The sequence below is a fragment of the Gorilla gorilla genome, chromosome 7, assembly GCF_029281585.2.
Source record: "Gorilla gorilla gorilla isolate KB3781 chromosome 7, NHGRI_mGorGor1-v2.1_pri, whole genome shotgun sequence".
Taxonomy (NCBI): domain Eukaryota; kingdom Metazoa; phylum Chordata; class Mammalia; order Primates; family Hominidae; genus Gorilla; species Gorilla gorilla.
Genome location: NC_073231.2, coordinates 2,195,516 through 2,219,510, shown reverse-complemented (window position 1 = coordinate 2,219,510; position 23,995 = coordinate 2,195,516).

The window sequence follows — 23,995 nt, the reverse complement described above, 5'->3', positions numbered from 1 at the left end:
TATTTCCATGTTTATGCAGATAGCAGTGTAGATATTTCCATGTTTATACAGATAGCGGTGCGGATATTTCCATGTTTATTCAGATAGCGGTGCGGATATTTCCATGTTTATACAGATAGTTGGGCAGATATTTCCATGTTTATACAGATAGTGGTGTAGATATTTCCATCTTAATACAGATGGCGGTGTAGATATGTCCAATATCGTACAGATGGCGGTGTAGATATTTCCATGTTCATACAGATGGCGGTGTAGATATTTCGAAGTTTATAGAGATAGCGCTGTAGTTATTTCCATATTTATAGAGAAATCTGTGTAGATATTTCCGTGTATATTCAGATAGCTGTGTAGATATTTCCATGTTCATGCAGATTACGGTGTAGATATTTCCATGTTCATCCAGATGCCGGTGTACATATATCCATGTTCATACCAATGGCGGTGTAGATATTTCCATGTTCATATAGATGGCGGTGTAGATATTTCCATGTTTATACAGATAGCAGTGTAGTTATTTCAATGTTTATAGAGATAGCAGTGTAGATATTTCCACTGATATACAGATAGCTGTGTAGATATTTGCATGTTCATACAGATAGCGGTGTAGATATTTCCATGTTCATACAGATAGCGGTGTAGATATTTCCATGTTCATACAGATAGCGGTGTAGATATTTCCATGTTCAAACAGTTAGCGGTGTAGAAATTTCCATGTTTATAGAGATAGTGGGGTAGTTATTTCCAAGTGTATAGAGACAGCTTTGTAGATATTTCCATGTTTATACTGATAGCGGTGAAGATATTTCCATGTTTATACAAATAGCGGTGTAGATATTTCCATGTTTATACAGATAGCAGTGTAGATATTTCCATGTTTATAGAGATAGTGGTGTAGATAATTTCAATTTTATACCGAGAGCAGTGTAGATATTTCCAAGTTCATTGAGATAGCGGTGTAGATATTTCCACGTTTACAGAGATGGCGGTGTAGATATTTCCATGTTCATACTGATGGCGGTGTAGATATTTCCATGTTTATAGAGATGGCGGTGTAGATATCTTCATGTTTACAGAGATGGCGGTGTAGATATTTCCATGTTTACACAGATAGCGTTGTAGACATTTCCATGTTTACTCAGATAGCGGTGTGGATATTTCCATGTTTATGCAGATAGCAGTGTAGATATTTCCATGTTTATAAAGATAGAGTTGCGGATATTTCCATGTTTATACAGATAGTTGGGCAGATATTTCCATGTTTATACAGATAGCGGTGTAGATATTTTCATCTTAATACAGATGGCGGTGTAGATATGTCCATGTTCGTACAGATGGCGGTGTAGATATGTCTATGTTCATACAGATGGCGGTGTAGATATTTCGAAGTTTATGGAGACAGCGCTGTAGTTATTTCCATATTTATAGAGAAATCTGTGTAGATATTTCCATGAATATGCAGACAGCTGTGTAGATATTTCCATGTTCATGCAGATAGCGGTGTAGATATTTCCATGTTCATCCAGATGCCGGTGTGCATATATCCATGCTCATACAGATGGCAGTGTAGATATTTCCATGTTCATCCAGACGCCGGTGTTGATATATCCATGTTCATACAGATGGCGGTGAAGATATTTCCATGTTCATAGAGATGGCGTTGTAGATATTTCCATGTTCATACAAATGGCGGTGTAGGTATTTCCATGATCATAGAGATGGCCGTGTAGATATTTCCGTGTTTATACAGATAGCAGGGTAGTTATTTCCATGTTTACAGAGATAGCAGTGTAGATATTTTCATTGATATACAGATAGCTGTGTAGATATTTGCATGTTCATACAGATAGCGGTGTAGATATTTCCATGTTCATACACATAGCGGTGTAGATATTTCCATATTCATACAGATGGCGATGTAGATATTTCCATGTTCATAGAGATGGCGGTGTAGATATTTCCATGTTTATGCAGATAGCGGTATAGATATTTCCATGTTTATGCAGATGGTGGTGTAGATATTTCCATGTTTATAGAGATGGCGGTCTATATATTTCCATGTTTACAGAGATAGTGGTGTAGTTATTTCCAAGTTTATAGAGACAGCATTGCAGATATTTCCATGTGTGTACAGATAGCGGTGAAGATATTTCCATGTTTATGCAGATAGCGGTGTAGATTTTTCCATGTTTATACAGATAGCAGTGTAGATATTTCCATGTTTATAGAGATAGTGGTGTAGATAATTTCAATTTTACACAGAGAGCAGTGTAGATATTTCCAAGTTCATACAGATAGCGGTGTAGATATTTCCACGTTTACAGAGATGGCGGTGCAGATATTTCCATGTTCATACAGAAGACGGTGTAGATATTTCCATGTTTATAGGGATGGCGGTGTAGATATTTTCATGTTTACACAGATGGCGGTGCAGATATTTCCATGTTTACACCGATAGCGGTGTAGACATTTCCATGTTTACACAGATAGCTGTGTAGATATATCCATGTTCATATAGATGGCGGTGAAGATATTTCCATGTTCATACAGATGGTGGTGTAGATATTTCCATGTTCATACAAATGGCGGTGTAGATATTTCCATGTTCATAGAGATGGCGGTGTAGATATTTCCATGTTCATAGAGATGTCGGTGTTGATATTTCCATATTTATAGAGGTAGCAGTGTAGTGATTTCCATGTTAATAGAGATAGTAGTGTAGATATTTCCATTGATATACAGATAGCTGTGTAGATATTTGCATGTTCATAGTGATAGCGGTGTAGATATTTGCATGTTCATACAGATAGCGGTGTAGATATTTCAATGTTCATACAGATAGCGGTGTAGATATTTCCATGTTCATACAGATAGCGGTGTAGATATTTCCATGTTCATATAGATAGCGGTGTAGATATTTCCATGTTCATACAGTTAGCGGTTTAGATATTTCCATGTTCATACAGATGGCGGTGTAGATATTTACATGTTCATACAGATAGCGGTGTAGATATTTCCATGTTCGTACAGATAGCGGTGTAGATATTTCCATGTACATACCAATAGCGGTGTAGACATTTCCATGTTCATATATTTAGCGGTGTAGATATTTCCATGTTCATACAGATGGTGAAGATATTTCCATGTTCATACAGATAGCAGTGTAGATATTTCCATGTTTATAGAGATAGTGTTGTAGGTAATTTCAATTTTATACAGATAGCAGTGTAGATATTTCCAAGTTCATACAGATAGCAGTGTAGATATTTCCACGTTTATAGAGATGGCGGTGTAGATATTTCCATGTTCCTACAGATGGCGGTGTAGATTTTCCATGTTTATAGAGATGGCGATGTAGATATTTTCATGTTTACACAGATGGCAGTGTAGATATTTCCATGTTTACACAGATAGTGGTGTAGACATTTCAATGTTTACACAGTTATCGGTGTGGATATTTCCATGTTTAAGCAGATAGCGGTGTAGATATTTCCATGTTCATACAGATTGCGGTGTAGTGATTTCCATGTTCATACAGATAGCGGTGTAGATATTTCCATGTTCATACAGATAGCGGTCTAGATATTTCCAGGTTCATACCAATAGCGGTGTAGACTTTTCCATGTTCATACAGTTAGCGGTGTAGATATTTTCATGTTCATACAGAGGGCGGTGTAGATATTTACAAGTTCATACAGATGGCGGTGTAGATATTTCCATGCTCATATAGGTGGCGGTGTAGATATTTCCATGTTTATACAGATAGCAGTGTAGTTATTTCCATGTTTATAGATATAGCAGTGTAGATATTTCCATTGATATACAGATAGCTGTGTAGATATTTGCATGTTCATACAGATAGCGGTGTAGATATTTCCATGTTCGTACAGATAGCGGTGTAGATATTTCCATGTTCATACAGATAGCGGTGTAGATATTTCCATGTTCATACAGATAACGGTGTAGATATTTCCATGTTCATACAGATAGCGGTGTAGATATTTCCATGTTCATAGAGTTAGCGGTGTAGTTATTTCCATGTTCATACAGATGGCGGTGTAGATATTTACATGTTCATACAGATGGCGGTATAGATATTTCCATGTTCGTACAGATGGCGGTGTAGATATTTCCATGTTCATAGAGATGGCGGTGTAGATATTTCCATGTTTATGCAGATAGCGGTATAGATATTTCCATGTTTGTACAGATGGTGGTGTAGATATTTCCATGTTTATAGAGATGGCAGTCTAGATATTTCCATGTTTACAGGGATAGTGGTGTAGTTATTTCCAAGTTTATAGAGACAGCGTTGTAGGTATTTCCATGTTTATACAGATAGCGGTGAAGGTATTTCCATGTTTATACAGATAGCGGTGTAGATATTTCCATGTTTATACAGATAGCAGTGTGGATATTTCCATGTTTATAGAGATAGTGGTGTAGATAATTTCAATTTTATACAGAGAGCAGTGTAGATATTTCCAAGTTCATACAGATAGCGGTGTAGATATTTCCACGTTTATAGAGATGGTGGTGCAGATATTTCCATGTTCATACAGAGGACGGTGTAGATATTTCCATGTTTATAGGGATGGCGGTGTAGATATTTTCATGTTTACACAGATGGCGGTGTAGAGATTTCCATGTTTACACAGATAGCGGTGTAGACATTTCCATGTTTACACAGATAGCGGTGTGGATATTTCCATGTTTATGCAGATAGCAGTGTAGATATTTCCATGTTTAAACAGAGAGCGGTGCAGATATTTCCATGTTTATTAAGATAGCGGTGCGGATATTTCCATGTTTATACAGATAGTTGGGCAGATATTTCCATGTTTATACAGATAGCGGTTTAGATATTTCCATCTTAATACCGATGGCGGTGTAGATATGTCCATGTTTGTACAGATGGCGGTGTAGATATTTCCATGTTCATACAGATGGCGGTGTAGATATTTCGAAGTATATAGAGAGAGCGCTGTAGTTATTTCCATATTTATTGAGAAATCTGTGTAGATATTTCCGTGTATATTCAGATAGCTGTGTAGATATTTCCATGTTCATGCAGATAGCGGTGTAGATATTTCCATGTTCATCCAGATGCCGGTGTACATATATCCATGTTCATTCAGACGGCGGTGAAGATATTTCCATGTTCATACACATGGTGGTCTAGATATTTCCATGTTCATACAAATGGCGGTGTAGATATTTCCATGTTCATAGAGATGGCGGTGTAGATATTTCCATATTTATACAGATAGCAGTGTAGTTATTTCCATGTTTATAGGGATAGCAGTGTAGACATTTTCATTGATATACAGATAGCTGTGTAGATATTTGCATGTTCATACAGATAGCGGTCTAGATATTTCCATGTTCATACAGATAGCGGTGTAGATATTTCCATGTTCATAGAGATAGCGGTGTAGATATTTCCATGTTCATACAGATAGCTGTGTAGATATTTCCATGTTCATACAGATAGCGGTGTAGATATTTCCATGTTCATAGACATAGTGGGGTAGATAATTCCAATTTTATACAGATAGCAGTGTAGATATTTCCAAGTTCATACAGATAGCAGTGTAGATATTTCCACGTTTATAGAGATGGAGGTGTAGATATTTCCATGTTCATACAGATGGCGGTGTAGATATTTCCATGTTTATAGAGATGGCGGTGTAGATATTTTCATGCTTACACAGATGGCAGTGTAGATATTTCCATGTTTACACAGATAGCGGTGTAGACATTTCTATGTTTACACAGATAGCGGTGTGGATATTTCCATGTTTATGCAGATAGCGGTGTACATATTTCCATGTTTATGCAGATAGCGGTGCGGTTATTTCCATGTTTATACAGATAGTCGTGCAGATATTTCCATGTTTATACAGATATCGGAGTAGATATTTCCATCTTAAAACAGATGGAGGTGTAGATATGTCCATGTTCGTACAGATGGCGGTGTAGATATTTCCATGTTCATGGCGGTGTAGATATTTTGAAGTTTATAGAGATAGCGCTGTAGTTATTTCCATATTTATAGAGAAATCTGTGTAGATATTTCCATGTATATGCAGATAGCTGTGTAGATATTTCCATGTTCATGCAGATAGCGGTGTAGATATTTCCATGTTCATCCAGACGCCGGAGTACATATATCCATGTTCATTCAGATGGCGGTGAAGATATTTCCATGTTCATACAGTTAGCGGTTTAGATATTTCCATGTTCATACAGATGGCGGTGTAGATATTTACATGTTCATACAGATGGCGGTGTAGTTATTTCCATGTTCATACAGATAGCGGTGTAGATATTTCCATGTTCGTACAGATAGCGGTGTAGATATTTCCATGTACATACCAATAGCGGTGTAGACATTTCCATGTTCATATATTTAGCGGTGTAGATATTTCCATGTTCAAACAGATGGCGAAGATATTTCCATGTTCATACAGATAGCAGTGTAGATATTTCCATGTTTATAGAGATAGTGTTGTAGGTAATTTCAATTTTATACAGATGGCAGTGTAGATATTTCCAAGTTCATACAGATAGCAGTGTAGATATTTCCACGTTTATAGAGATGGCGGTGTAGATATTTCCATGTTCCTACAGATGGCGGTGTAGATTTTCCATGTTTATAGAGATGGCGATGTAGATATTTTCATGTTTACACAGATGGCGGTGTAGATATTTCCATGTTTACACAGATAGTGGTGTAGACATTTCAATGTTTACACAGTTATCGGTGTGGATATTTCCATGTTTAAGCAGATAGCGGTGTAGATATTTCCATGTTCATACAGATAGCGGTGTAGTGATTTTCATGTTCATACAGATAGCGGTGTAGATATTTCCATGTTCATACAGATAGCGGTCTAGATATTTCCAGGTTCATACCAATAGCGGTGTAGACATTTCCATGTTCATACAGTTAGCGGTGTTGATATTTTCATGTTCATACAGAGGGCGGTGTAGATATTTACAAGTTCATACAGATGGCGGTGTAGATATTTCCATGTTCGTACGGATGGCAGTGTAGATATTTCCATGCTCATATAGGTGGCGGTGTAGATATTTCCATGTTTATACAGATAGCAGTGTAGTTATTTCCATGTTTATAGATATAGCAGTGTAGATATTTCCATTGATATACAGATAGCTGTGTAGATATTTGCATGGTCATACAGATAGCGGTGTAGATATTTCCATGTTCGTACAGATAGCGGTGTAGATATTTCCATGTTCATACAGATAGCGGTGTAGATATTTCCATGTTCATACAGATAACGGTGTAGATATTTCCATGTTCATACAGATAGCGGTGTAGATATTTCCATGTTCATAGAGTTAGCGGTGTAGTTATTTCCATGTTCATAGAGATGGCGGTGTAGATATTTTCATGTTCATACAGATGGCGGAATAGATATTTCCATGTTCGTACAGATGGCGGTGTAGATATTTCCATGTTCATAGAGATGGCGGTGTAGATATTTCCATGTTTATGCAGATAGCGGTATAGATATTTCCATGTTTATACAGATGGTGGTGTAGATATTTCCATGTTTATAGAGATGGAAGTCTAGATATTTCCATGTTTACAGGGATAGTGGTGTAGTTATTTCCAAGTTTATAGAGAGAGCGTTGTAGGTATTTCCATGTTTATACAGATAGCGGTGAAGATATTTCCATGTTTATACAGATAGCGGTGTAGATATTTACATGTTTATACAGATAGCAGTGTAGATATTTCCATGTTTATAGAGATAGTGGTGTAGATAATTTCAATTTTATACAGAGAGCAGTGTAGATATTTCCAAGTTCATACAGATAGCGGTGTAGATATTTCCACGTTTATAGAGATGGTGGTGCAGATATTTCCATGTTCATACAGAGGACGGTGTAGATATTTCCATGTTTATAGGGATGGCGGTGTAGATATTTTCATGTTTACACAGATTGCGGTGTAGAGATTTCCATGTTTACACAGATAGCGGTGTGGATATTTCCATGTTTATGCAGATAGCAGTGTAGATATTTCCATGTTTAAACAGAGAGCGGTGCGGATATTTCCATGTTTATTAAGATAGCGGTGCGGATATTTCCATGTTTATACAGATAGTTGGGCAGATATTTCCATGTTTATACAGATAGCGGTTTAGATATTTCCATCTTAATACCGATGGCGGTGTAGATATGTCCATGTTTGTACAGATGGCGGTGTAGATATTTCCATGTTCATACAGATGGCGGTGTAGATATTTCGAAGTTTATAGAGAGAGCGCTGTAGTTATTTCCATATTTATTGAGAAATCTGTGTAGATATTTCCGTGTATATTCAGATAGCTGTGTAGATATTTCCATGTTCATGCAGATAGCGGTGTAGATATTTCCATGTTCATCCAGATGCCGGTGTACATATATCCATGTTCATTCAGATGGCGGTGAAGATATTTCCATGTTCATACACATGGTGGTCTATATATTTCCATGTTCATACAAATGGCGGTGTAGATATTTCCATGTTCATAGAGATGGCGGTGTAGATATTTCCATGTTCATACAAATGGCGGTGTAGATATTTCCATGTTCATAGAGATGGCGGTGTAGATATTTCCATATTTATACAGATAGCAGTGTAGTTATTTCCATGTTTATAGGGATAGCAGTGTAGACATTTTCATTGATATACAGATAGCTGTGTAGACATTTGCATGTTCATATCGAGAGCGGTCTAGATATTTCCATGTTCATACAGATAGCGGTGTAGATATTTCCATGTTCATAGAGATAGCGGTGTAGATATTTCCATGTTCATACAGATAGCTGTGTAGATATTTCCATGTTCATACAGATAGCGGTGTAGATATTTCCATGTTTATAGACATAGTGGGGTAGATAATTCCAATTTTATACAGATAGCAGTGTAGATATTTCCAAGTTCATACAGATAGCAGTGTAGATATTTCCACGTTTATGGAGATGGCGGTGTAGATATTTCGTTGTTCATACAGATGGCGGTGTAGATATTTCCATGTTTATAGAGATGGCGGTGTAGATATTTTCATGCTTACACAGATGGCAGTGTAGATATTTCCATGTTTACACAGATAGCGGTGTAGACATTTCAATGTTTACACAGATAGCGGTGTGGATATTTCCATGTTTATGCAGATAGCGGTGTAGATATTTCCATGTTTATGCAGATAGCGGTGCGGTTATTTCCATGTTTATACAGATAGTCGTGCAGATATTTCCATGTTTATACAGATATCGGTGTAGATATTTCCATCTTAAAACAGATGGAGGTGTAGATATGTCCATGTTCGTACAGATGGCGGTGTAGATATTTCCATGATCATGGCGGTGTAGATATTTCGAAGTTTATAGAGATAGCGCTGTAGTTATTTCCATATTTATAGAGAAATCTGTGTAGATATTTCCATGTATATGCAGATAGCTGTGTAGATATTTCCATGTTCATGCAGATAGCGGTGTAGATATTTCCATGTTCATCCAGACGCCGGAGTACATATATCCATGTTCATTCAGATGGCGGTGAAGATATTTCCATGTTCATACAGATGGTGGTGTAGGTATTTCCATGTTCATACAAATGGCGGTGTAGATATTTCCATGTTCATAGAGATGGCAGTGTAGATATTTCCAGGTTCATACAAATGGCGGTGTAGGTATTTCCATGTTCATAGAGATGGCCGTGTAGATATTTCCATGTTTATACAGATAGCAGTGTAGTTATTTCCATGTATATAGAGATACCAGTGTGGATATTTCCATTGATATACAGATAGCTGTGTAGATATTTACATGTTCATACAGATAGCGGTGTAGATATTTCCATGTTCATACAGAAAGCGGTGTAGATATTTCCAAGTTCATACAGATAGCGGTGTAGATATTTCCATGTTCATAGAGACAGCGGTGTAGATATTTCCATGTTCATACAGTTAGCGGTGTAGATATTTCCATGTTCATACACATGGCGGTGTAGATATTTCCATGTTCATACAGATGGCGGTGTAAATATTTCCATGTTCATACAGATGGCGGTGTAGAGATTTCCATGTTCATACAGATAGCGGTGTAGATATTTCCATGTTCATACAGATAGCGGTGTTGAGATTTTCATGTTCATACAGATAGCGGTGTAGATATTTCCATGTTCATATTGATAGCGGTCTAGATATTTCCAGGTTCATACCAATAGCGGTGTAGACATTTCCATGTTCATACAGTTAGCGGTGTAGATATTTCCATCTTCATACAGATGGCGGTGTAGATATTTACAGGTTCATACAGATGGCGGTGTAGATATTTCCATGTTCGTACGTATGGCAGTGTAGATATTACCATGTTCATACAGGTGGCGGTGTAGATATTTCCACGTTTATACAGATAGCAGTGTAGTTATTTCCATGTTTATAGAGATAGCAGTGCAGATATTTCCATCAATATACAGATAGCTGTGTAGATATTTGCATGGTCATACAGATAGCGGTGTAGATATTTCCATGTTCATGCAGATAGCGGTGTAGATATTTCCATGTTCATACAGATAGCGGTGTAGATATTTCCATGTTCATACAGATAACGGTGTAGATATTTCCATGTTCATACAGATAGCAGTGTAGATATTTCCATGTTCATACAGTTAGCGGTGTAGATATTTCCATGTTCATACAGATGGCGGTGTAGATATTTACATGTTCATACAGATGGCAGTATGGATATTTCCATGTTCGTACAGATGGCGGTGTAGATATTTCCATGTTCATAGAGATGGCGGTGTAGATATTTCCATGTTTATGCAGATAGCGGTATAGATATTTCCATGTTTTTACAAATGGTGGTGTAGATATTTCCATGTTTATAGAGATGGCGGTCTAGATATTTCCCTGTTTACAGAGATAGTGGTGTAGTTATTTCCAAGTTTATAGAGACAGCGTTGTAGATATTTCCATGTTTTTACAGATAGCGGTGAAGATATTTCCATGTTTATACAGATAGCGGTGTAGATATTTCCATGTTTATAGACATAGTGGGGTAGATAATTCCAATTTTATACAGATAGCAGTGTAGATATTTCCAAGTTCATACAGATAGCAGTGTAGATATTTCCACGTTTATAGAGATGGAGGTGTAGATATTTCCATGTTCATACAGATGGCGGTGTAGATATTTCCATGTTTATAGAGATGGCGGTGTAGATATTTTCATGCTTACACAGATGGCAGTGTAGATATTTCCATGTTTACACAGATAGCGGTGTAGACATTTCAATTTTTACACAGATAGCGGTGTGGATATTTCCATGTTTATGCCGATAGCGGTGTAGATATTTCCATGTTTATGCAGATAGCGGTGCGGTTATTTCCATGTTTATACAGATAGTCGTGCAGATATTTCCATGTTTATACAGATATCGGTGTAGATATTTCCATCTTAAAACAGATGGAGGTGTAGATATGTCCATGTTCGTACAGATGGCGGTGTAGATATTTCCATGATCATGGCGGTGTAGATATTTCGAAGTTTATAGAGATAGCGCTGTAGTTATTTCCATATTTATAGAGAAATCTGTGTAGATATTTCCATGTATATGCAGATAGCTGTGTAGATATTTCCATGTTCATGCAGATAGCGGTGTAGATATTTCCATGTTCATCCAGATGCCGGTGTACATATATCCATGTTCATACAGACGGCGGTGAAGATATTTCCATGTTCCTACAGATGGCGGTGTAGGTATTTCCATGTTCATACAAATGGCGGTGTAGTTACTTCCATGTTTATAGAGATGGCGGTGTAGATATTTCCAGGTTCATACAAATGGCGGTGTAGATATTTCCATGTTCATAGAGATGGCGGTGTAGATATTTCCATGTTTGTACAGATAGCAGTGTAGTTATTTCCATGTTTATAGAGATACCATTGTGGATATTTCCATTGATATACAGATAGCTGTGTAGATATTTGCATGTTCATAGAGATAGCGGTGTAGATATTTCCATGTTCATACAGATAGCGGTGTAGATATTTCCATGTTCATACAGATAGCGGTGTAGATATTTCCATGTTCATACAGATAGCGGTGTAGATATTTCCATGTTCATACAGATAGCGGTGTAGATATTTCCATGTTCATACAGATAGCGGTGTAGATATTTCCATGTTCATACAGATAGCGGTGTAGATATTTCCATGTTCATACAGATAGCGGCGTAGATATTTCCATGTTCATACTCATAGCGGTGTAGATATTTCCATGTTCATACAGATAGCGGTGTAGATATTTCCATGTTCATACAGTTAGCGGTGTAGATATTTCCATGTTCATACAGATGGCGGTGTAGATATTTACATGTTCATACAGATGGCGGTATGGATATTTCCATGTTCGTACAGATGGCGGTGTAGATATTTCCATGTTCATAGAGATGGCGGTGTAGTTATTTCCATGTTTATGCAGATAGCGGTATAGATATTTCCATGTTTTTACAAATGGTGGTGTAGATATTTCCATGTTTATAGAGATGGCGGTCTAGATATTTCCCTGTTTACAGAGATAGTGGTGTAGTTATTTCCAAGTTTATAGAGACAGCGTTGTAGATATTTCCATGTTTTTACAGATAGCGGTGAAGATATTTCCATGTTTACACAGATAGCGGTGTAGATATTTCCATGTTTATACAGATAGCAGTGGTGATATTTCCATGTTTATAGAGATAGTGGTGTTGATAATTTCAATTTTATACGGAGAGCAGTGTAGATATTTCCAAGTTCATACAGATAGCGGTGTAGATATTTCCACGTTTATAGAGATGGTGGTGCAGATATTTCCATGTTCATACAGAGGACGGAGTAGATATTTCCATGTTTATAGGGATGGCGGTGTAGATATTTTCATGTTTACACAGATGGCGGTGTAGATATTTCCATGTTTACACAGATAGCGGTGTAGACATTTCCATGTTTACACAGATAGCGGTGTGGATATTTCCATGTTTATGCAGATAGCAGTGTAGATATTTCCATGTTTATACAGATAGCGGTGCGGATATTTCCATGTTTATTCAGATAGTTGGGCAGATATTTCCATGTTTATACAGATAGCGGTGTAGGTATTTCCATCTTAATACAGATGGCGGTGTAGATATGTCCATGTTTGTACAGATGGCTGTGTAGATATTTCCATGTTCATACAGATGGCGGTGTAGATATTTCAAAGTTTATAGAGACAGCGCTGTAGTTATTTCCATATTTATAGAGAAATCTGTGTAGATATTTCCATGTATATTCAGGTAGCTGTGTAGATAGATCCATGTTCATGCAGATAGCGGTGTAGATATTTCCATGTTCATCCAGATGCCGGTGTAAATATATCCATGTTCATATACATGGCGGTGAAGATATTTCCATGTTCATACAGATGGTGGTGTAGATATTTCCATGTTCATACAAAGGGCGGTGTAGATATTTCCATGTTCATAGAGATGGCGGTGTAGATATTTCCATGTTCATACAAATGGCGGTGTAGATATTTCAATGTTCATAGAGATGGCGGTGTTGATATTTCCATATTTATAGAGATAGCAGTGTAGTTATTTCCATGTTTATAGAGATAGTAGTGTAGATATTTCCATTGATATACAGATAGCTGTGTAGATATTTGCATGTTCATAGAGATAGCGGTGTAGATATTTGCATGTTCATACAGATAGCGGTGTAGATATTTCCATGTTCATACAGATAGCGGTGTAGATATTTCCATGTTCATACAGATAGCGGTGTAGATATTTCCACGTTAATACAGATAGAGGTGTAGATATTTCCATGTTCATACAGATAGCGGTTTAGATATTTTCATGTACATACAGATGGCGGTGTAGATATTTCCATGTTCATACAGATGGCGGTGTAGTTATTTCCATGTTCATACAGATAGCGGTTTAGGTATTTCCATGTTCATACAGACAGCGGTGTAGATATTTCCATGTTCATAAAGATAGCGGTGTAGATATTTCCATGTTCATACCAATAGCGGTGTAGACATTTCCATGTTCATATATTTAGCGGTGTACATATTTCCATGTTCATACAGATGGCGAAGATATTTCCATGTTCATACAGATAGCGGTGTAGATATTTCCATGTTCATACAGATAGCGGTGTAGATATTTCCATGTTAATACAGATAGCGGTGTAGATATTTCCATGTTCATACAGATGGCGGTGTAGATATTTCCATGTTCATAGAGATGGCGGTGTAGATATTTCCATATTTATACCGATAGCAGTGTAGTTATTTCCATGTTTATAGAGATAGCAGTGTAGATATTTCCATTGATATACAGATAGCTGTGTAGATATTTGCATGGTCATACAGATAGCGTTGTAGATATTTCCATGTTCGTACAGATAGCGGTGTAGATATTTCCATGTTCATACAGATAGCGGTTTAGATATTTCCATGTTCATGCAGATAACGGTGTAGATATTTCCATGTTCATACAGATAGCGGTGTAGATATTTCCATGTTCATACAGTTAGCGGTGTAGATATTTCCATGTTCATACAGATGGCGGTGTAGATATTTTCATGTTGATTCAGATGGCGGTATAGATATTTCCATGTTCCTACAGATGGCGTTGTAGATATTTCCATGTTCATAGAGATGGTGTAGATATTTCCATGTTTATGCAGATAGCGGTATAGATATTTCCATGTTTATACAGATGGTGCTGTAGATATTTCCATGTTTATAGAGATGGCGTTGTAGATATTTCCATGTTCGTACAGATGGCGGTGTAAATATTTCCTTGTTTAAAGGGATGGCGGTGTAGATATTTTCATGTTTACACAGATGGCGGTGTAGATATTTCCATGTTTACACAGATAGCGGTGTAGACATTTCCATGTTTACACAGATAGCGGTGTGGATATTTCCATGTTTATGCAGATAGCAGTGTAGATATTTCCATGTTTATACAGATAGTTGGGCAGATATTTCCATGTTTATACAGATAGCGGTGTAGATATTTCCATCTTAATACAGATGGCGGTGTAGATATGTCCATGTTTGTACAGATTTCGGTGTAGTTATTTCCATGTTCATACAGATGGCGGTGTGGATATTTCGAAGTTTATAGAGATAGCGCTGTAGTTATTTCCATATTTATAGAGAAATCTGTGTAGATATTTCCGTGTATATTCAGATAGCTGTGTCGATATTTCCATGTTCATGCATATAGCGGTGTAGATATTTCCATGTTCATCCAGATGCCGGTGTACATATATCCATGTTCATTCAGATGGCGGTGAAGATATTTCCATGTTCATACAGATGGTGGTGTAGATATTTCCATGTTCATACAAATGGCCGAGTAGATATTTCCATGTTCATAGAGATGGTGGTGTAGATATTTCCATGTTCATACAAATGGCGGTGTAGATATTTCCATGTTCATAGAGATGGCGGTGTAGATATTTCCATATTTATACAGATAGCTGTGTAGTTATTTCCATGTTTATAGGGATAGCAGTGTAGATATTTTCATTGATATACAGATAGCTGTGTAGATATTTGCATGTTCATACAGATAGCCGTCTAGATATTTGCATGTTCATACAGATAGCGGTGTAGATATTTCCACGTTCATACAGATAGCGGTGTAGATATTTCCATGTTCATACAGATAGCGGTGTAGATATTTCCATGTTCATACAGATATCGGTGTAGATATTTCCATGTTCATGCTGTTAGCGGAGTAGATATTTCCATGTTCATACAGATGGCGGTGTAGATATTTACATGTTCAAACAGATGGCGGTGTAGATATTTCCATGTTCATACAGATAGCGGTGTAGAGATTTCCATGTTCATACAGATAGCGGTGTAGATATTTCCATGTTCATATTGATAGCGGTCTAGATATTTCCAGGTTCATACCAATAGTGGTGTAGACATTGCCATGTTCATACACTTAGCGGTGTAGATATTTCCATGTTCATACAGATGGCGGTGTAGATATTTCCATGTTTATACATATAGCAGTGTAGATATTTCCATGTTTATAGAGATAGTGGTGTTGATAATTTCAATTTTATACGGAGTGCAGTGTAGATATTTCCAAGTTCATCCAGATAGCGGTGTAGATATTTCCACGTTTATAGAGATGGTGGTGCAGATATTTCCATGTTCATACAGAGGACGGAGTAGATATTTCCATGTTTATAGGGATGGCGGTGTAGATATTTTCATGTTTACACAGATGGCGGTGTAGATATTTCCATGTTTACACAGATAGCGGTGTAGACATTTCCATGTTTACACAGATAGCGGTGTGGATATTTCCATGTTTATGCAGATAGCAGTGTAGATATTTCCATGTTTATACGGATAGCGGTGCGGATATTTCCATGTTTATTCAGATAGTTGGGCAGATATTTCCATGTTTATACAGATAGCGGTGTAGATATTTCCATCTTAATACAGATGGCGGTGTAGATATGTCCATGTTTGTACAGATGGCTGTGTAGATATTTCCATGTTCATACAGATGGCGGTGTAGATATTTCAAAGTTTATAGAGACAGCCCTGTAGTTATTTCCATATTTATAGAGAAATCTGTGTAGATATTTCCATGTATATTCAGGTAGCTGTGTAGATAGATCCATGTTCATGCAGATAGCGGTGTAGATATTTCCATGTTCATCCAGATGCCGGTGTAAATATATCCATGTTCATATACATGGCGGTGAAGATATTTCCATGTTCATACAGATGGTGGTGTAGATATTTCCATGTTCATACAAAGGGCGGTGTAGATATTTCCATGTTCATAGAGATGGCGGTGTAGATATTTCCATGTTCATACAAATGGCGGTGTAGATATTTCAATGTTCATAGAGATGGCGGTGTTGATATTTCCATATTTATAGAGATAGCAGTGTAGTTATTTCCATGTTTATAGAGATAGTAGTGTAGATATTTCCATTGATATACAGATAGCTGTGTAGATATTTGCATGTTCATAGAGATAGCGGTGTAGATATTTGCATGTTCATATATTTAGCGGTGTACATATTTCCATGTTCATACAGATGGCGAAGATATTTCCATGTTCATACAGATAGCGGTGTAGATATTTCCATGTTCATACAGATAGCGGTGTAGATATTTCCATGTTAATACAGATAGCGGTGTAGATATTTCCATGTTCATACAGATGGCGGTGTAGATATTTCCATGTTCATAGAGATGGCGGTGTAGATATTTCCATATTTATACCGATAGCAGTGTAGTTATTTCCATGTTTATAGAGATAGCAGTGTAGATATTTCCATTGATATACAGATAGCTGTGTAGATATTTGCATGGTCATACAGATAGCGGTGTAGATATTTCCATGTTCGTACAGATAGCGGTGTAGATATTTCCATGTTCATACAGATAGCGGTTTAGATATTTCCATGTTCATGCAGATAACGGTGTAGATATTTCCATGTTCATACAGATAGCGGTGTAGATATTTCCATGTTCATACAGTTAGCGGTGTAGATATTTCCATGTTGATTCAGATGGCGGTATAGATATTTCCATGTTCGTACAGATGGCGTTGTAGATATTTCCATGTTCATAGAGATGGCGGTGTAGATATTTCCATGTTTATGCAGATAGCGGTATAGATATTTCCATGTTTATACAGATGGTGGTGTAGATATTTCCATGTTTATAGAGATGGCGTTGTAGATATTTCCATGTTCGTACAGATGGCGGTGTAAATATTTCCTTGTTTAAAGGGATGGCGGTGTAGATATTTTCATGTTTACACAGATGGCGGTGTAGATATTTCCATGTTTACACAGATAGCGGTGTAGACATTTCCATGTTTACACAGATAGCGGTGTGGATATTTCCATGTTTATGCAGATAGCAGTGTAGATATTTCCATGTTTATACAGATAGTTGGGCAGATATTTCCATGTTTATACAGATAGCGGTGTAGATATTTCCATCTTAATACAGATGGCGGTGTAGATATGTCCATGTTTGTACAGATTTCGGTGTAGTTATTTCCATGTTCATACAGATGGCGGTGTAGATATTTCGAAGTTTATAGAGATAGCGCTGTAGTTATTTCCATATTTATAGAGAAATCTGTGTAGATATTTCCGTGTATATTCAGATAGCTGTGTCGATATTTCCATGTTCATGCATATAGCGGTGTAGATATTTCCATGTTCATCCAGATGCCGGTGTACATATATCCATGTTCATTCAGATGGCGGTGAAGATATTTCCATGTTCATACAGATGGTGGTGTAGATATTTCCATGTTCATACAAATGGCCGAGTAGATATTTCCATGTTCATAGAGATGGTGGTGTAGATATTTCCATGTTCATACAAATGGCGGTGTAGATATTTCCATGTTCATAGAGATGGCGGTGTAGATATTTCCATGTTCATACAGATAGCGATGTTAATATTTCCATGTTAATTCAGATAGTGGTGTAGATATTTCCATCTTCATACAGATAGCGGTGTAGATATTTAAATGTTCATACAGTTAGCGTTGTAGATATTTCCATGTTCATACAGATCGTGGTGTAGATATTTACATGTTGATACAGATGGCGGTGTAGATATTTCCATGTTCATACAGGTGGCGGTGTAGATATTTCCATGTTTATAGAGATGGCAGTGTAGATATTTTCATGTTTACACAGATTGCGGTGTGGATATTTCCATTTTTATGCAGATAGCGGTGTAGATATTTCCATGTTTATACAGATAGCGGTGCGGATATTTCCATGTTTATACAGATAGTTGGGCATATATTTCCATGTTTATACACATAACGGTGTAGATATTTCCATCTTAATACAGATGGCTTTGTTGATATGTCCATGTTTGTACAGATGGCGGTGTAGATATTTCCATGTTCATACAGATGGCGGTGTAGATATTTCGAAGTTTATAGAGATAGCACTGTAGTTATTTCCATATTTATAGAGAAATCTGTGTAGATATTTCCATTTATATGCAGATAGCTGTGTAGATATTTCCATGTTCATGCAGATAGCGGTGTAGATATTTCCATGTTCATCTAGATGCCGGTGTAGATATATCCATATTCATACAGATGGCGGTGAAGATATTTCCATGTTCATACAGATGGCGGTGAAGATATTTCCATGTTCATACAAATGGCGGTGTAGATATTTCCATGTTCATAGAGATGGCGGTGTAGATATTTCCGAGTTCATACAAATGGCGGTGTAGATATTTCCATGTTCATAGAGATGGCACTGTAGATATTTCCATGTTTATACATATAGCAGTGTAGTTATTTCCATGTTTATAGAGATAGCAGTGTAGATATTTCCATTGATATACAGATAGCTGTGTAGATATTTGCATGTTCATACAGATAGCGGTGTAGATATTTCCATGTTCATACAGATAGCGGTGTAGATATTTCCATGTTCATACAGATAGCGGTGTAGATATTTCCATGTTCATACAGATAGCGGTGTAGGTATTTCCATGTTCATACAGATAACGGTGTAGATATTTCCATGTTCATACTAATAGCGGTGGTGTATTTCCATGTTCATACAGATGGCGGTGTAGATATTTACATGTTCATACAGATGGTGGTGTACATATTTCCAAGTTCGTACGGATGGCAGTGTAGATATTTCCATGTTCGTACAGGTGGCGGTGTAGATATTTCCATGTTTATACAGATAGCAGTGTAGGTATTTCCATGTTTATTGAGATAGCAATGTAGATATTTCCATTGATATACAGATAGCTGTGTAGATATTTGCATGTTCATACAGATAGCGGTGTAGATGTTTCCGTGTTCGTACAGATATCGGTGTAGATATTTCCATGTTCATACAGATAGCGGTGTAGATATTTCCATGTTCATACAGATGATGGTGTAGATATTTCCATGTTCATACAGATGGCGGTGTAGATATTTCCATGTTCATACAGTTAGCGGTGTAGATATTTCCATGTTCATACAGATGGCGGTGTAGATATTTACATGTTCATACAGATGGCGGTGTAGATATTTCCATGTTCATACAGAAGGCTGTGTAGATATATCCATGTTCATAGAGATGGCGGTGTAGATATTTCCATGTTCATCCACATAGCGATATAGATATTTCCATGTTTATGCAGATAGCAGTGTAGTTATTTCCATGTTTATAGAGATAGCAGTGTAGATATTTCCACTGATATACAGATAGCTGTGTAGATATTTGCATGTTCATACAGATAGCGGTGTAGATATTTCCACGTTCGTACAGATAGCGGTGTAGATATTTCCATGTTCGTACAGATAGCGGTGTAGATATTTCCATTGATATACAGATAGCTGTGTAGATATTTACATGTTCATACAGATGGCGGTGTAGATATTTACATGTTCATACAAATGGCGGTGTAGATATTTCCATGTTCATAGAGAGGGCGGTGTAGATATTTCCATGTTCACAGAGATGGCGGTGTAGATATTTCCATGTTCACAGTGATGGCGGTGTAGATATTTCCCTGTTTATACAGATACCAGTGTAGTTATTTCCATGTTTATAGAGATAGCAGTGTAGATATTTCCAGTGATATACACATAGCTGTGTAGATATTTGCATGTTCATACAGATAACGGTGTAGATATTTCCATGTTCATACAGATAGCGGTGTAGATATTTCCATGGTCATACAGTTAGCGGTGTAGATATTTCCATGTTCATACAGATGGCGGTGTAGATATTTACATGTTCATACAGATGGCGGTGTAGATATTTCCATGTTCGTACAGATGGCCGTGTAGAAATTTGCATGTTCATAGAGATGGCGGTGTAGTTATTTCCATGTTTATGCAGACAGCGGTATAGATATTTCCATGTTAATACAGATGGTGGTGTAGATATTTCCATGTTTATAGAGATGGCGGTCTAGATATTTCCATGTTTATTGAGATAGTGGCGTAGTTATTTCCAGGTTTATAGAGACAGCGTTGTAGATATTTCCATGTTTATACAGATAGCGGTGAAGTTATTTCCATGTTTATACAGATAGCGGTATAGATATTTTCATGTTTATACGGATAACAGTGTAGATATTTCCATGTTTATAGAGATAGTGGTGTAGATAATTACAATTTTATACAGATAGCAGTGTAGATATTTCCAAGTTCATACAGAGAGCGGTGTAGATATTTCCACGTGTATAGAGATGGCGGTGTAGATATTTCCATGGTCATACAGATGGCGGTGCAGCTATTTCCATGTTTATAGAGATGGCGGTGTAGATAGTTCCATGTTTACACAGATGGCGGTGTAGATATTTCCCTGTTTACACAGATAGCGGTGTAGACATTTCCATATTTACACAGATAGCGGTGTGGATATTTCCATGTTTATGCAGATAGTGGTGTAGATATTTCCATGTTTATACAGATAGCGGTGCGGATATTTCCATGTTTATACATAGAGTTGGGCAGATATTTCCATGTTTATACAGATAGCGGTGTAGATATTTACATCTTAATACACATGGCGGTGTAGATATATCCATGTTCGTACAGATGGCGGTGTAGATATTTCCATGTTCATACAGATGGCGGTGTAGATATTTCGAAGTTTATAGAGATAGCGCTGTAGTTATTTCCATATTTACAGAGAAATCTGTGTAGATATTTCCATGTATATGCAGATAGCTGTATAGATATTTCCATGTTCATCCAGATGCCGATGTAGATATATCCATGCTCATACAGATGGCGGTGAAGATATTTCCATGTTCATACAGATGGCGGTGTAGATATTTGGGTGTTCCTACAAATGGCGGTGTAGATATTTCCATGTTCATAGAGATGGCGGTGTAGATATTTCCTTGTTCATACAAATGGCGGTGTAGATATTTCCATGTTCATAGAGATGGCGGTGTAGATATTTCCATGTTTATACAGATAGCAGTGTAGTTATTTCCATGTTTATAGAGATAGTAGTGTAGGTATTTCCATTGATATACAGATAGCTGTGTAGATATTTGCATGTTCATACAGATAGCGGTGTAGATATTTCCATGTTCATACAGAGGGCGGTGTGGATATTTCCATGTTCATACAGATAGCGGTGTAGATATTTCCATGTTCATACAGATAGCGGTGTAGATATTTCCATGTTCATACAGTTAGCGGTGTAGATATTTCCATGTTCATACAGATGGCGGTGTAGATATTAACGTGTTCATACAGATGGCGGTGTAGATATTTCCATGTTCGTATGGATGGCAGTATAGATATTTCCATGTTCATACAGGTGGCGGTGTAGATATTTCCATGTTTATACAGATAGCAGAGTAGTTATTTCCATGTTTATAGAGATAGCAGTGTAGATATTTCCAGTGATATACAGATAGCTGTGTAGATATTTGCATGTTCTTACAGATAGCAGTGAAGATATTTCCATGTTCATACAGAGAGCGGTGTAGATGTTTCCATGTTCACACAGATAGCGGTGTAGTTATTTCCATGTTCATACAGATAGCGGTGTAGATATTTCCATGTTCATACAGATAGCGTTGTAGATATTTCCATGCTCATAAGGCAGCGGTGTAGATATTTCCATGTTCATACAGATGGCATTGTAGATATTTACATGTTCATACAGATGGCGGTGTAGATATTTCCATGTTCGTACGGATTGCAGTGTAGATATTTCCATGTTCATACAGGTGGCGGTGTAGATATTTCCATGTTTATACAGATAGCAGTGTAGTTATTTCCATGTTAATAGAGATAGCAGTGCAGATATTTCCATTGATAAACAGATAGCTGTGTAGATATTTGCATGTTCATAGACATAGCGGTATAGATATTTCCATGTTCATACAGATAGCGGTGTAGATATTTCCATGTTCATACAGATGGCGGTGTAGATATTTACATGTTCATAGAGATGGCGTTGTAGTTATTTACATTTTTATGCAGATAGCGGTATGGATATTTCCATGTTTATACAGATGGTGGTGTAGATATTTCCATGTTTATAGAGATTGCGGTCTAGATATTTCCTTGTTTATAGAGATAGTGGTGTAGTTATTTCCAAGTTTATAGAGACAGCGTTGTAGATATTTCCATGTTTATACAGATAGCGGTGAAGATATTTCCATGTTTATACAGATAGCGGTGTAGATATTTCCATGTTTATACAGATAGCAGTGTAGATACTTCCGTGTTTATAGACATAGTGGTGTAGATAATTCCAAATTTATACAGATAGCATTGTAGATAATTCCAAGTTCATACAGATAGCGGTGTAGATATTTCCTCGTTTATAGAGATGGTGTAGTAGATATTTCCGTGTTCATACAGATGGCGGTGTAGATATTTCCATGTTTATAGAGATGGCGGTGTAGATATTTTCATGTTTACACAGATGGCGGTGTAGATATTTCCATGTTTACAGAGATAGTGGTGTAGTTATTTCCAAGTTTATAGAGACAGCGTTGTAGATATTTCCATGTTTATACAGATAGCGGTGAAGATATTTCCATGTTTATGCAGATAGCGGTGTAGATATTTCCATGTTTATACAGATAGCAGTGTAGATATTTCCATGTTTATAGAGATAGTGGTGTAGATAATTTCAATTTTATACAGAGAGCAGTGTAGTTATTTCCAAGTTCATACAGATATCGGTGTAGATATTTCCACGTTTATAGAGATGGCGGTGTAGATATTTCCATGTTCATACAGAGGACGGTGTAGATATTTCCATGTTTATTGGGATGGCGGTGTAGATATTTTCATGTTTACACAGATGTCGGTGTAGATATTTCCATGTTTACACAGATAGCGGTGTAGACATTTCCATGTTTACACAGATAGCGGTGTGGATATTTCCATGTTTATGCAGATAGCAGTGTAGA